This window comes from Lissotriton vulgaris, chromosome 4_1 (genome assembly GCF_964263255.1).
Source record: "Lissotriton vulgaris chromosome 4_1, aLisVul1.2, whole genome shotgun sequence".
NCBI lineage: Eukaryota > Metazoa > Chordata > Amphibia > Caudata > Salamandridae > Lissotriton > Lissotriton vulgaris.
The window spans coordinates 1,586,318,502-1,586,331,359 of NC_141691.1; the positions used below are offsets into that span (position 1 = coordinate 1,586,318,502).

The 12,858-nt window shown below is 44.7% G+C and overlaps 1 protein-coding gene across 1 annotated transcript in view; it reads right to left on the reverse strand.

Annotated features, from left to right (window-relative positions):
- The window catches only part of MYBL1 (MYB proto-oncogene like 1), a 610,566-nt gene that overhangs the window by 414,929 nt on the left and 182,779 nt on the right, over window positions 1–12,858 (reverse strand). The window lies entirely within an intron of this gene.

The following is a 12,858-nucleotide window of genomic DNA, read 5'->3' on the forward strand; positions in this document are numbered from 1 at the left end:
GGAGCCTCGTCATGTAGGACGTCTAAAACCAGGATGGTGTGTCCAAGCCTAGATGAATTGGCTAGACAGCACACAACTAAGGTTTCATACAGTGGAAGTGTCCATGCCACTGGGCGGTGCTGGTAAAGTGCAGTGCAAAAAGAAAGAGTGAGTGAGTGATGTTAAAATGACGGTCAAGGCAAAAGAAAAACTTTTTATTGATATTCACCTGGACGTCAGATTAAAAAGAGATGCAGGACAGTGTGACAAAATCACTGTCTACTTTGCTGTGTTGTTAAATAGGCCAACATGTTTCTGCCAATAGGTGAAACTACACCGGCATTCTTCAGGGCCACTTATATGGAATGTTGCTACTGCAAAGGTACACTCTAATAGTAGTATAAAAAGTGAAGATGACAGATCAAAAGTGTAAGACTGTCAGACTAATGGAGTGGTCACTAGGACCATCCTACCGTATCCTCTTGAACCGTTTGTTGATAGAGGATGCAGTCCCAGCAATATGTGGGAGTCAAGCCTCACCTCACCGGGCAACGGCTCGGAGATTGAGGCCCCGCTCTCTCCGTCGGTACCTCTCGGCTAAAACCAAAGCCGAAGGTTCAAGAGGATACGGTAGGATGGTCCTAGTGACCACTCCATTAGTCTGACAGTCTTACACTTTTGATCTGTCATCTTCACTTTTTATACTACTATTAGAGTGTACATTTGCAGTAGCAACATTCCATATAAGTGGCCCTGAAGAATGCCGGTGTAGTTTCACCTATTGGCAGAAACATGTTGGCCTATTTAACAACACAGCAAAGTAGACAGTGATTTTGTCACACTGTCCTGCATCTCTTTTTAATCTGACGTCCAGGTGAATATCAATAAAAAGTTGTTCTTTTGCCTTGACCGTCATTTTAACATCACTCACTCACTCTTTCTTTTTGCACTGCACTTTACCAGCACCGCCCAGTGGCATGGACACTTCCACTGTATGAAACCTTAGTTGTGTGCTGTCTAGCCAATTCATCTAGGCTTGGACACACCATCCTGGTTTTAGACGTCCTACATGACGAGGCTCCGCCAAGTGGGTGGGCTGATAGGATATCTATCATACACCTAGTATCTCGTGACCACTTTGGTCTGGTTCAGTGCAATCTAAAAGTGTAGCTAATTATCGAGGACCCTGTAGACTCGGCCTTTTGGTTCACAGACCCTCCAACTCTTTTTGTTCTTTATAGTTCTAATAGGGGTATCTGAGTTTGGATGGTCTATAAACATATTCCCCTTGACCCTCCATAAATAGTTGTTTATCACTAATTAGGAACCACAAGTTCGCCCCTGAACATTGGACTTTTTACTGTGGGGGTTGTGGCAGTTATGAGGGGACCCGAGGAGAGGCTTTGGAACCAGGGGACAGCGGGTGGACTCATCGTGTTCTGCACAACTCTGGGTTCCGCAACTATGGATTGCAACATCAACACTCCCCATACTTTCACCTGCCTGGGCTGTTGAACATTACGACATTCTGGGAGTTGCAGTTCTACGAGGTACCGACGAACTGCAACAGGTGGTCGCCATCGCCATTAGCATACTGTGTTTTCTACTTCAGGTGTTGGGCGCTGAGGAATATATATATATATATATATATATATATATATATATATATATATATATATATATATATATATATATATATATATATGTATATATATGTGTATATATATGTTTTTTCAAAAGTTAGGAAACATGGTTTTTGAAAAATGAAATCAACACTGTGTTTTTATGTCTTATATATTTATATGTATATATTTATGAATTTATTTATATATATATTTATTTATTTGCTTAGAGTTGCACAACTGTACATATATTATGATATCATAATATTTACATACCCACTGTGGGTTGTATTCATGACTAGGAAAGCTATGAATTATTTGTTGAATATACTCCATTGGAGTGAGTATTTATTTTGGTCCTGTATTATTCTTTTTCCACAAACCCCTGACGAAGGGTCCTTGCTATAGACCCGAAATGCATTGGGTATTTGAAAAAAATGTTAATTGATCAAGTTACGAATTGACCTTGATGCAATGTGAATGAAAACAATGGAATACATTTTGAAAGAATTTCTGGATTAGGATTTGATTACTCCGCATTAACTTTGCGTTGAACTGTTAAGAAACCATATGGTTTTCAGTATATCTGAGCGCACATAATTGTGAGAAGTTTCCCTTCCCACTTCACGCTGGTGTTAGAAAGGTAATCATAGGGGGTTCTAGAAGATCTAGAACCACAGCAAGCATAGACCTTGCGGAGGTTTTGAAAGTAGATTTTCGAAAATGTCCAATGGCTCAAACTGGAGCAAATGCTTCAATATTCATAACTTCATGGGCTAAAATCATATCATTCACCAGATATGCTCTAGGAGGTGGCAAGTCTGAATACCTGATAGAGATCCCAGTTGTATCTGATACTGAAGAGGCAAGACCCTTCTCAGAGGATTGAGGTCTGGATCTGTGAGACCTGTCAGGGCATCTTTTGCTAGAGCGTCTAGAATGAAGATGCTTCTTTGTCTGGTTATGCTGGCTCCTCCTGGAATGCACTGCAGTAGCCATGTCTCCTCTTTTGCGGAAGGAGGAGGCATCAGAAGACTGTTACCTGTTTGAAATGGTGCAGTGGACACAAATGCAACCACTTGGTCTCTGGGTGACTGAGTCATGCTCCACTGATGGAACTGAGGGGAGTTCTTCGATAGAAAGCTGAAGCTCCTGAGAAGATGGAAAACCCATGATGTGTCTCAAGGATCTGGACCTTGCAATCTAGCCTCTCGGTGGCATATGGATATCAGGAGAATCCTTCATTGCATTAGTGGCCCCAACATGGAGACTGATCTCATTGAAGAGGAACCATCAGAAACTGACTGAGAAACTCCTAAAATCCTCAATGTCGACTGGGAGCACCAGGAAATCAAGTTGCTGGGCTTGAAGAGGAGGTATACCATTCTCTTACCCCTATGAAGCCAGAGGACAGCAAGGCAGAGAAGCCATCTCCGCCCTGCTTTAGCTCTGTAACAAACCCAATCTCTAAAGGTGCTTATAAGGCAACTCCAGACAGTATTTACATATTTTGATGGAGTCACAAGGTGGCAGACATAGTGTTTATCCTTTGGGAGGCAATTGTTACGAAGAGCCGGCACAGCTCTCAAACAGGGGAAGTTGAGAAAGAAAACTGCTAAGAAGAAGAAAAAAACTGGTGAAAGTTTTTTTTAAATTACTGCAGCGGATAGAAGATGATGAAAGACATCGAATACAGCCCAAAAAAGTTTACAAAATACATGTTTTCAGCGAGAAAAAAAGAATAGCATTGAAAGTCAACAGTGCTCAGGAATCTTTCTCTGGCAAGTCAGAAAAATAAAGCTTCATTGACCCTGCACTGCATGACGGAAAGACTGGCTCACCTAGGAGTTTCTTAAAGGACTATGTTATACTTAGCTTGTGTGACTTCCCTGCTGCTCAGCTGGTGTGGGTATTGGAATGCCTGATGTCATCATAGAATCTTGGGTGCCTGGCTGGTGTGTGGAGAGGCAGTTGATGGCAGGCAGGCTGAGTGGCAGGGAGACCACTCCTGGTGGGGTTATTCTTATCTTATACTCAAATACTTGGAACTTAATCTGGAACTAAGCCTAATTAAATCCAGCTCATTAAATGTACCTGGCTCAAGGACTTCGCTATTTACAACAGACCAGTGTCCAAATGGCAGCGTGTACCTAGCTTATAAGAGGATACATGTTTGTTTGATTTTGGCATTTTGAAAATAGGCCATTAAGTGGTGTTTTCAGCCAAGTGTATTGCATATCAAGTTGGTTAACTGGATTTACTTTTTAAAACCAAAAAAGACAATAAGTAGAAAATGTTACTGCTTACAGGCATGTTTTCACTGACTAAATGTTTATAATAAATGGAGTTCCTGCGATACTGAATGTGTGTATAGATATTCCACTGCTAAATGAGAACAGACATACTCTATTGATAAGGAATTATGTAATTTAGCACCTTATTTCGTTGAAAGATTGTGTTTGGCTCACGAGAATATCACGCCTGCCCATTGCCGAGCCCTCAGGCCAAAGTAATATCAACAAACAAGGCTACTTTACAGGCGATGTTCTGGTTTTAAGAATAGGTTTAAATAGCAAATTCAACAATGTAATGAACATATCATTCAGCACCTCTAGTGCACATGTTGGCTCACTGGAGGGATACTTTTAAAGGTCCTCTAAGATGTTCAGAATCCCCGGGATCGTGACCGATCAGAGAGAGGCTGTACTTTGATGTGGTAAAATACAGATGACATGGTTTTACCACGGCTTCTTGGATACTCCTAGAATTGGCAAAACTCCCTAAGCACTAGACACAGAATTGTTTCCACTTTAAGTTGTAGGGTGTTCTAGCGGATTACTTTTCTACATCTCCATGGCTCACATGCAGTCTCAAGAAGTTTGATGGTTGATAATGGAGACAGAAAGGAGCCACAGTGCCAAGGATTGTTGTTAAAGTGAAGTGGCCTGCCTTCGTGCCTTAGCAAAGATCAATATCGGGAAAGCACAGCAATTTAATGTGTGGCCTTTTGGAAAGGTGCAGGACATGGGGAAACCACTATTGTTTGAACCATTCCCAGGAAAAAAAATTACAATGTTCCTGGAATGCTTGACTTTCATGTGTTATAGGAGGAAAATACTTGAAAAACATTCTTGATCAAAAGCTCAAACGGGCTTTACTGCCATATGTGGTTTGACAAAACAGATTTTGAAGTCTAGGCAGCTGGCACATCCATTTGTGGAGCATACAGCTGCTGGCTAATTATTTCTACACGTTTCTCATTTAGGACACATTCCTGGGTTCTTGTGAATTATGTTCAACCCTTCTCTCTCCGCATTCTGCACAGTAGGAGAATTATGCAATATTATTGAGAACCCCGTAGAATGAGCCAAAACCAAATGGTTTGGGATTTCTTTGAAAGGGTGCTAGACATAGTCTTTTGTTCAGGTATTGAATTGCTACTGTGTATGAGCACTCCCGGTGACACACTGCAGCATAGGAAGGTTTTCACAGCTAGTTCAACTGACCTCAATGCCTACAGGTTGATGTAAAGTAGATCCTTTAATTAGTGTAGCTACCCCAAGAAAGGGACCCATTGGTTCCGACCTGCACACCCCTTTTAACGCCCCTAAATAGAGTATTTAAGGACCGCCCTGAATCTTGCCTTCTCAGATTCAAGGAAGAAAGACAGATTGAATAGCTGTATTAACCCAGCAATAAGACAACACCTATTGCTTTGGCCCCAGCCCTACCGGCCAGGCCAGATTTCGACCTGCTTACAGCGAAGAAACCGGCATGTCCAGCAGCCCCCCAGAGACTGGGGGACCTGCTCTGCACTCACCTTACAGACTGTCTCCTGTGAGCACTGGATTTGCTCAAGAAAAACTCCAAGACCAGAATCCGGATTCAGGCGAGTCTGCGATTCTGCAGCACTCTGCACCTGATACCCACTGCCCGAGTTAGAGTGGCCCAACACCACGAGGAGGTCTCCCCACGTGATCCAGACCTTGGATCTGGTGGTCCACGATCTCCCGCAAGCTTCAAGATGAAGCCTGCAGCCTCAACCTGAAGGGTCCCCCGACAGCGACCGGAGCTGGAAAGAAAACCTGATGCCAGAAGACAACCCTGCACCAGACGCCTTTAGGAAGTCTCCCTACCCGATCCTCAAGCCATTTCACCGAACCAAAGGTCTGCATTGAAAAGCACAGGGTCTCAACGTCTTTTTGGCACCCAGCACCCGGTCACCCCAGTGGCGGTCCTGTGCTGGTTGTTGGCTCCTGCAGTGCTGACCTTAACCCCAGGAGCTTTGCTCCCGCACCCAAGTGGCCTGCTTGTCAGCAGACTCTAACCGAAGGCCCCCTTAGCCCATTGGCTAACATTGGGCCGCTGCACGCGGCACCTGGCCGCCCCAGTGCCGCTGGTAGTGCAACTCGATTGCCATCTAGACCTTGGGGAACCTTGGTCCTAACCCCCAAAACTCCGACTCGTAAGTCATGTACTTACCTGAGAAACAACAAACACTTTATCTGTTTCAGGCATGTAAGTTAAACTATAATTCTATGCAAAATTTAGAAATTGACTATTCATAGAACATGTGTTATGACTTCAAACTAGAAAGAAGAGAAGAGTCCGGGTGGATCCAAGGGTGGATCGAAGATGTAGCGGACCTGAAAGCAGAGGGGACAGAGTCTGGGTCACTAGCCAGTGACCAGCGTGGAACCAGGATGGAACCAGGCGATGTCGGGATGCGATCAGGTGCTGATGGGAAGCTTGTCTCTGCAGCCACGTAGTCCGGGAGTCATCGACGACGACCAGGATGGAGTCTCGAGCAGTCCCACGAAGGCTCTCGCTGTTGGCGGTGTCGGCTTCAAGATTGGAGGCAACAAGCCTTGGCAAAGGCAACCCACGCAGGAATCGATGAGGCTTCTTACTCAGACCAGCAAGGTCTGAGGGGCTGCTTCTTTTCAGGGAAGCAAGGGCCAGTCTGGAGCAACCAGACCAGCGGTGTAGTTTCACAGGATCGTCGCCAAGATGGCCACTAGCCAACGGGCAAGTGACCGGGCAGACGCGTCGAGCAGGAAAATGCAAAAGGGCCCCAAGCAGAACTCGTGGAGTGTGCAGGGCTGATCTTCGGAGCAGATGCTGCTCGGGGCTGGGGCTTCTCAATCCCCAATGCACAGCTTCGAGGGGGCCTCGGGGGCTGCGCAATTAGCAGGTCGCAGACTTTTCAAGATGGCCAGTCCCACGTCTCACGTCGCCTCCACCGGTCTCAGCTTTGCAGGGACTGTGGATCGGGCTGTTGGATGTCTGGGAATCCGGTTCTTGTCAGGCTCTGGGCTCGGCTCCGGCGGGAGGCGGCGGAAAAGCAAGTCGTCGATCACTGGATGGTGCCTGCTTGTGCAGGGTGGTCACTCCTTGACCACAAGGGAGATTCTTCACTCGCCTTCTTCCAAAGTAGAGTGATGAAGGTCCAGAGTTTTGTTTCAAAGTTTAAGTCAGGATAATCTAAAGTTCTAGTGACTCAGCTCCTACCTATATACTGATCTTAGGGGCTGGATTACTGCTAGGTCCCTCCTATCGGTGGGACCAGGGAAGGGGGCAGTTACACCCCTTTCCCTTTGTCCATTTTCGCGCCAGAGCTGGGGCAGGAAAACCCCAGCACCAGTTTGAACTGGACTATGCATGGGACACCTTGTGTGCCCCAGGCATGTCTCTTTCCTTTGAGCCCTCCCTGTCCCAATACACAAAGTCCTGTCTGGGGTGGTGCTAGCACCTCCCAAGGCAGGAAACCTATTGTCCAAGACTCCCAGCAGCAGGAGGTCAGATTTGTGTCTGTGGCAGCAGCATCCATTTTGTGATGCTGAGGCTCTGGTTAACTTTAACCGGGAATAGTTAGAACAACATGATTTCTCCCTCTAGAAGGGTGGAATGCTACCCCCGTCGCCAGAACTGGGGAGGGGGTAGTATTCCAAATCGTTTGACACCTTACTCGACATGTTTCGATAAAGCCAAACCATAGTTAGCATCTAACCGCGAGGATTATAATGCACTTAAGAGTATATGGTATGGCAATATCCCAGAACAGCTAAAGGACATGGTTCCGAAAGCTGCAGACAGGCTCAGCTCATGCTAGAGCACCATCTCACATAAAACCAAGCACTCTGCCTCCAGGATTGTTAAGGCCTGCCATAGGAGTGACTTATAGGTGCATATGTGTCCAGACATAAGGTTAGATATAGGTATACTATATCTAAGCAAGGGGTGATTACACCACCTTGCCCCAGCTGAGTGATCAGCCAGTTGTGTCGATTTGAATGGCCAGCCAGGGGTGGCAAAATATATGCTGCAGCCCCTGGTAGGCCTTGGATGCACCTATGCCCTGGGTACCTATGGTACACTGTACAGGGGCACATAAGGTGACCCAGAATCCAATTGGTAATGTACCTAAAGTACATTGAAGTGAATTTAGAGAGAGAACAGCTGGGCTGTGGGTCTTGAGGTTCTGTATTTCGCGATTTTGTTCGCGTTAGTCTGCCATTTTGCGACTTGCCTCCATTTTGTGTTGCCCTCACTCAGGCAGCACAGCCAGCCAGGTATTTCTTTGTCATTTCCCTGCATTCACATACTAAGTAACCTTTTCGCCTCTATTTACAGGTCTAGTGTCAGGGTCTGACCGAGCACAACAATCCATGTCTCATTAAATAATCCCTGTCTAGTGTCAGGGTCTGACCGCGCACAAGAATCCATGTGTTATTAACTAATCGCCGTCCAGACTATCTGTAGGTTCACACCATTCTTTCCTGAGGCTATCTTATCTGCTGTCCTTCGCCATTTCCTTTATGGACTCTCTGATTCCACAACTGTCCTTCTTAAACATACAAATGTGTTTCTTCACCTGCGAGTTGGATTGTGTGGGTTCATTTGCGAATAGCTTAAAGGGTTGGGTAACAAATACAGCCGACAACCAAGTTTGTTTGAAGTTACGTAATACTTTGCTTTCCGAACCCTTTGCATTGGTCTGATTTGTAGGTCTTGGGATTGTTCATTGTGTATCGCAAACGTATATAAACCTGTGTGCCACGGAGTTCGAGAGCAGTCTCCTTTGAACATACTTTCTGTACTTCAGGGACAACTGTGCTGGCTGCAGCTAATAAAATACAATCTTCTACGCCAACGGAGTGTCCGGTGTCTCTGTTCGACCAGGCAGGAGAACTCGAAGATTTAGGCGTACCCTGCGCCGCCGGGCCCTTAAGGCTCCGGTTCTTCAGTCTGATTAGCAGGCCCACAGCCACATTAACTCGAAAACCAGTGAAGCAAAAAGCAAAAAGTGGGGTGACCATAGGAAAGCAGACCCTACTCTTCTACAGCAATATCCTGGGGGGTCCGACTAGAGGAGCGAATTGAAAGATCTGTAGAAACGTGAGCTGCAAAGCAAGCTGGTTTCAGAACCCCTTTGAAGGTGAAGACGTAATCATTAGCTCATCAGGAGGAGTTTTGTGATGGGAGTAAAACATTTATGGAATTCTGCCATGCATGGGGTATTCCCCAAGAGTCACACGTTTGCTGCAGAAAAGGGGTCCATCATATGTGAATTTGTCTTCAGCCTACCTTCTGTATTTTATCTGTTTCAGGCATGTAAGTTAAACTATAATTCTATGCAAAATTTAGAAATTGACTATTCATAGAACATGTGTTATGACTTCAAACTAGAAATCTTCTTCCTTGTGGGCTAAACCTACACCTCTCACCTTGCTAGACACCTCAGACTTACCCTCTCACATCATTAAGCTCTTCAAAGTTTCCACAGAGTAGCTGGGGCAGTTTAGTAGTGGTCTTTTGGACTCTGCAACCTTTTCATATGTATATCTATAGCGCAAACTCAAACCGAAGGTATTGATTGGAGCTTTACCTGAGCGCCAGTTACTTTACACAAGGACATATTCATGTTTTTAGTGTTTAAGTGATTTGCCCAGAATCACAGGATGAAGAACCAACGCCGAGACTCAAACAGAGTTCTCCAGTTCCAGAGTCAGCAGTTTTGACTGTAATGCCACATCCTGTCACCTTGCCTCACCACGAGCTGCGAAGTATGCAAGCAATAGTTTCCCCTGATTACAGTCACTGTAATCAAGGGTCTGAGCCTTCCCCGTTTTAGGTTTTGAATGTAATTGGAGTCATTTAAAAGTATTTGACGTTTATGAGTCTCACTTCAGTGTAAGTTTAATAAACCCTTGCAGTGTATATGCGCATCTACCAGCTTAGGCTTTCACAGAACGGGCAGCTACCTCGTTGAGTAACTTTTGAACCGCAGAGAGACAGCTGCTGCGGATTCTTCAAGATTAAATTCAGGTAAAAAATCCTTATGTGATTTCTGCCCAGACAGCTCAGTGGGTTCCTAACTTATCGAGGAAAACAGATTTGTTTCAGAAGCTGGCAGCAAAAACTGCACTAGGGCTGAGTAACAACACTGGTTACTAGCGTGTGAGGAGCAAATTAATATTGTGGCCCAGGTCTCGGCAGTTTGTCCTTCTGAAGACAGGGACTTTTTCATCGAGGGTGGCAACTGCATGCTTTCGAGCTCGACTGGTGTAGCAGACTCCCTGAAATAATCTGCAACCCCTGGCACTGCCCAGTGAACCCCATTAACTGTCCCAGGGCTTGGCATACCGTCAATAAACTAAAACAGAAGTTTGAGCACATATCGATAGGCAATGTGCAAGCCTCTATTTCTAAAGGTCAGAGCGCATTGATCTTCGTCCAGGGCGCGCGCAATCCCGATGGTAACTGGCACCTGTAACTACAGATACCTCTGAGAGCCAAAAGTACCAGGTGCGCAGTTAAACACTATTCCAAAATTCGAATTAGAATAGAGATAAGGCGGTAATGCCTCTCGCTGCCCCCGCTCTCAGGTGCAGAATCTCGGAGAGGGCGCATCGGGTTTTATCTGGCACAAACTACAAGGGCAACTTCCCTCCGGGGGCACGATTGCCTCAACTGCTGGACTCAGAATCTGGACCTGAAACACTTTGCGCCCAAATGGGGATTTGCCCCGAAGCAAAGAACGGGAGTTCCTACTGGAAAACTCTTTCTATACGCGTCTGTTTCCGGGGGCTTAGACAGGCACCGTGGACCGTCCCTCAAAAACTGACCACTGATTGTAAAGTAATGCAAGGAGGTCAGAAAGGTCACAATGCAAACACATCCAGGCTGAATGGTCACAACATTAGCAGCATGCACTGGTGTAGGTCTGACCCCAGGTCAGCGCGCGGCGGCTGTGTTTAATTAACATTTGTCAGATGGAAATAATACAACTTTCCAACTTTTTGTTAGTTAAGTTCAGAGGTCGGCACGAGTTCTAACAATACTTGAACCTTGTCTTGATGAAAGGAGTACAAATGTTTTTATAGAGGGCACAGAAATAATGAGCTGGAATGCCTTGTAAAAAAAAAGGATTGAGTTTTCCAAATTTCGCGGGCAGTTTAGTAAAAATTGCAGACTTTTCTCAAAACTGCTGATTTCGCGATTTTTTTGCAAATCGCTAATTCTCGATATTCTGGAGGGTCTGCCTAATATAGCCTCTGCTATACCTCAAGGGACTCCCTGGACTCTGTGCGCATTATACCTTACTTTGGTTTAGTATATACAGAGCCAGCTTCTTACAGGCAGATAGCCATAGATCATCCGAAAGAGAGACTTATTATAAACTAATGTACCAATGGTACATGTCCCCGAACTTGCCCCAAAGTGCTATACCCAATGTATTTGACTGCTACTTGAGATGAGGTAACCTGAGGCATCCACCCTATGCATGTAGTGGACTTGCTGCTACTTACAAGTGTTCTGGAAAGAGGTACTCTGCCACAAACAAAAAAAATCACAATGGCATACTGCATCACACACAACCCAACCATGAATATATTGGGCCTTAAACTGGATAACGGGGAAAAAAACCTGATCCATTATTGGGCATTAGTATACCATATGCAGGAGCCTGCAAGTCAATCCAAAGGTTGACACTGGAAAAGAGACAAAGTACCACAAGTATTCCACTGGTGTATTAGATAATGTCATGTCCTAGCAATGGAAAAACGTATGAGAGCTATAAACCTATAGGAAAAAGGTTCTCTGAACAGGGGGCCCTTAAACTAAGTCACGTTTTGAAACTAGAATAACAGTGCTTTACCATTCCCCCAAACCGCCTCAAGAATTAAGGCATAGCACCTGTTTGACTATAGCACACTGTACACTCAAGAGCCGAAGTGGCAATATTTCAAATACTGCACTGGTGACTTGTAACCAGGCAGTCAATGGTTGGTAATAAGACTAACAAACCCTAATATTATGTATGGCCATTATTATGAACTGGAAAGAAAGCACACATAAACAGCACTGATTTGTTCTAGGCGGGACAGGGAAGGGAATAGTTTAAGTTGTTGCAGACGCTAGACGAAAACACACAATAGCAGGTGGAATGTATGTTGATACATTATGTACAAAAATGCTTTGTTCCAGACTCGTCATATCTGGAAGACTTGTCAGTTTGGTTAGTTTGATGTTACAAAAAAGCTTGACAAAGGTATTGCCCAGTCACAGAAGATTTGGCATTGCTACAGACTTTCCATGAGGATTCTGATGAAGTGTTCTGCTCAATCGCAAGTAGATTCCCTTGACGAAGAAACGTATGGGTAATAGTCAGTGACGGTTTATCTAAGCCTCAATCATGACATCCATAACTTTGTACATTCCTGCTTGTTCAGGAAGCACCTTACAATTGCTTTATCCATATTTCTCAGCAATAGTTGAAATGTTTTTATGGTCAGTTGAAATTTACTTTGTTCAACATCGTAAAGTGATAGAATCTCTTTTTGGGACCATGTCCCCATAATTTGTGGTGATCTAAACCAGGATCCCCATACCCGTAACTGCTGGAATGGAGCTCTTTTTATCATGTTCTCTCATTCCTTGTATACCCATAAGAAGCAGGGCAATGCTGTCACTGACTGAGTCAATTTTATTTTTATGTTTCCTGACACTTGAATCTAAATGTGTTCTATGTAGATGAATAGATGTTTCACATGCAGCCTCACCACGGGAGCTATTAAAATAGACAAAGTCCTCGTCTGCCAAGTTGTTGAATGAAAGTACCGGCTTACAGACCAACACTGCTGGGAGAAAAAGTGTCTCTCCTGAACAATGGGTATTTGCTTGGTTTGTTCAACACTCCCAGACATTTAAGATAATCAAGACCATCCTGATAATGTGAACTTAGCACTCATTA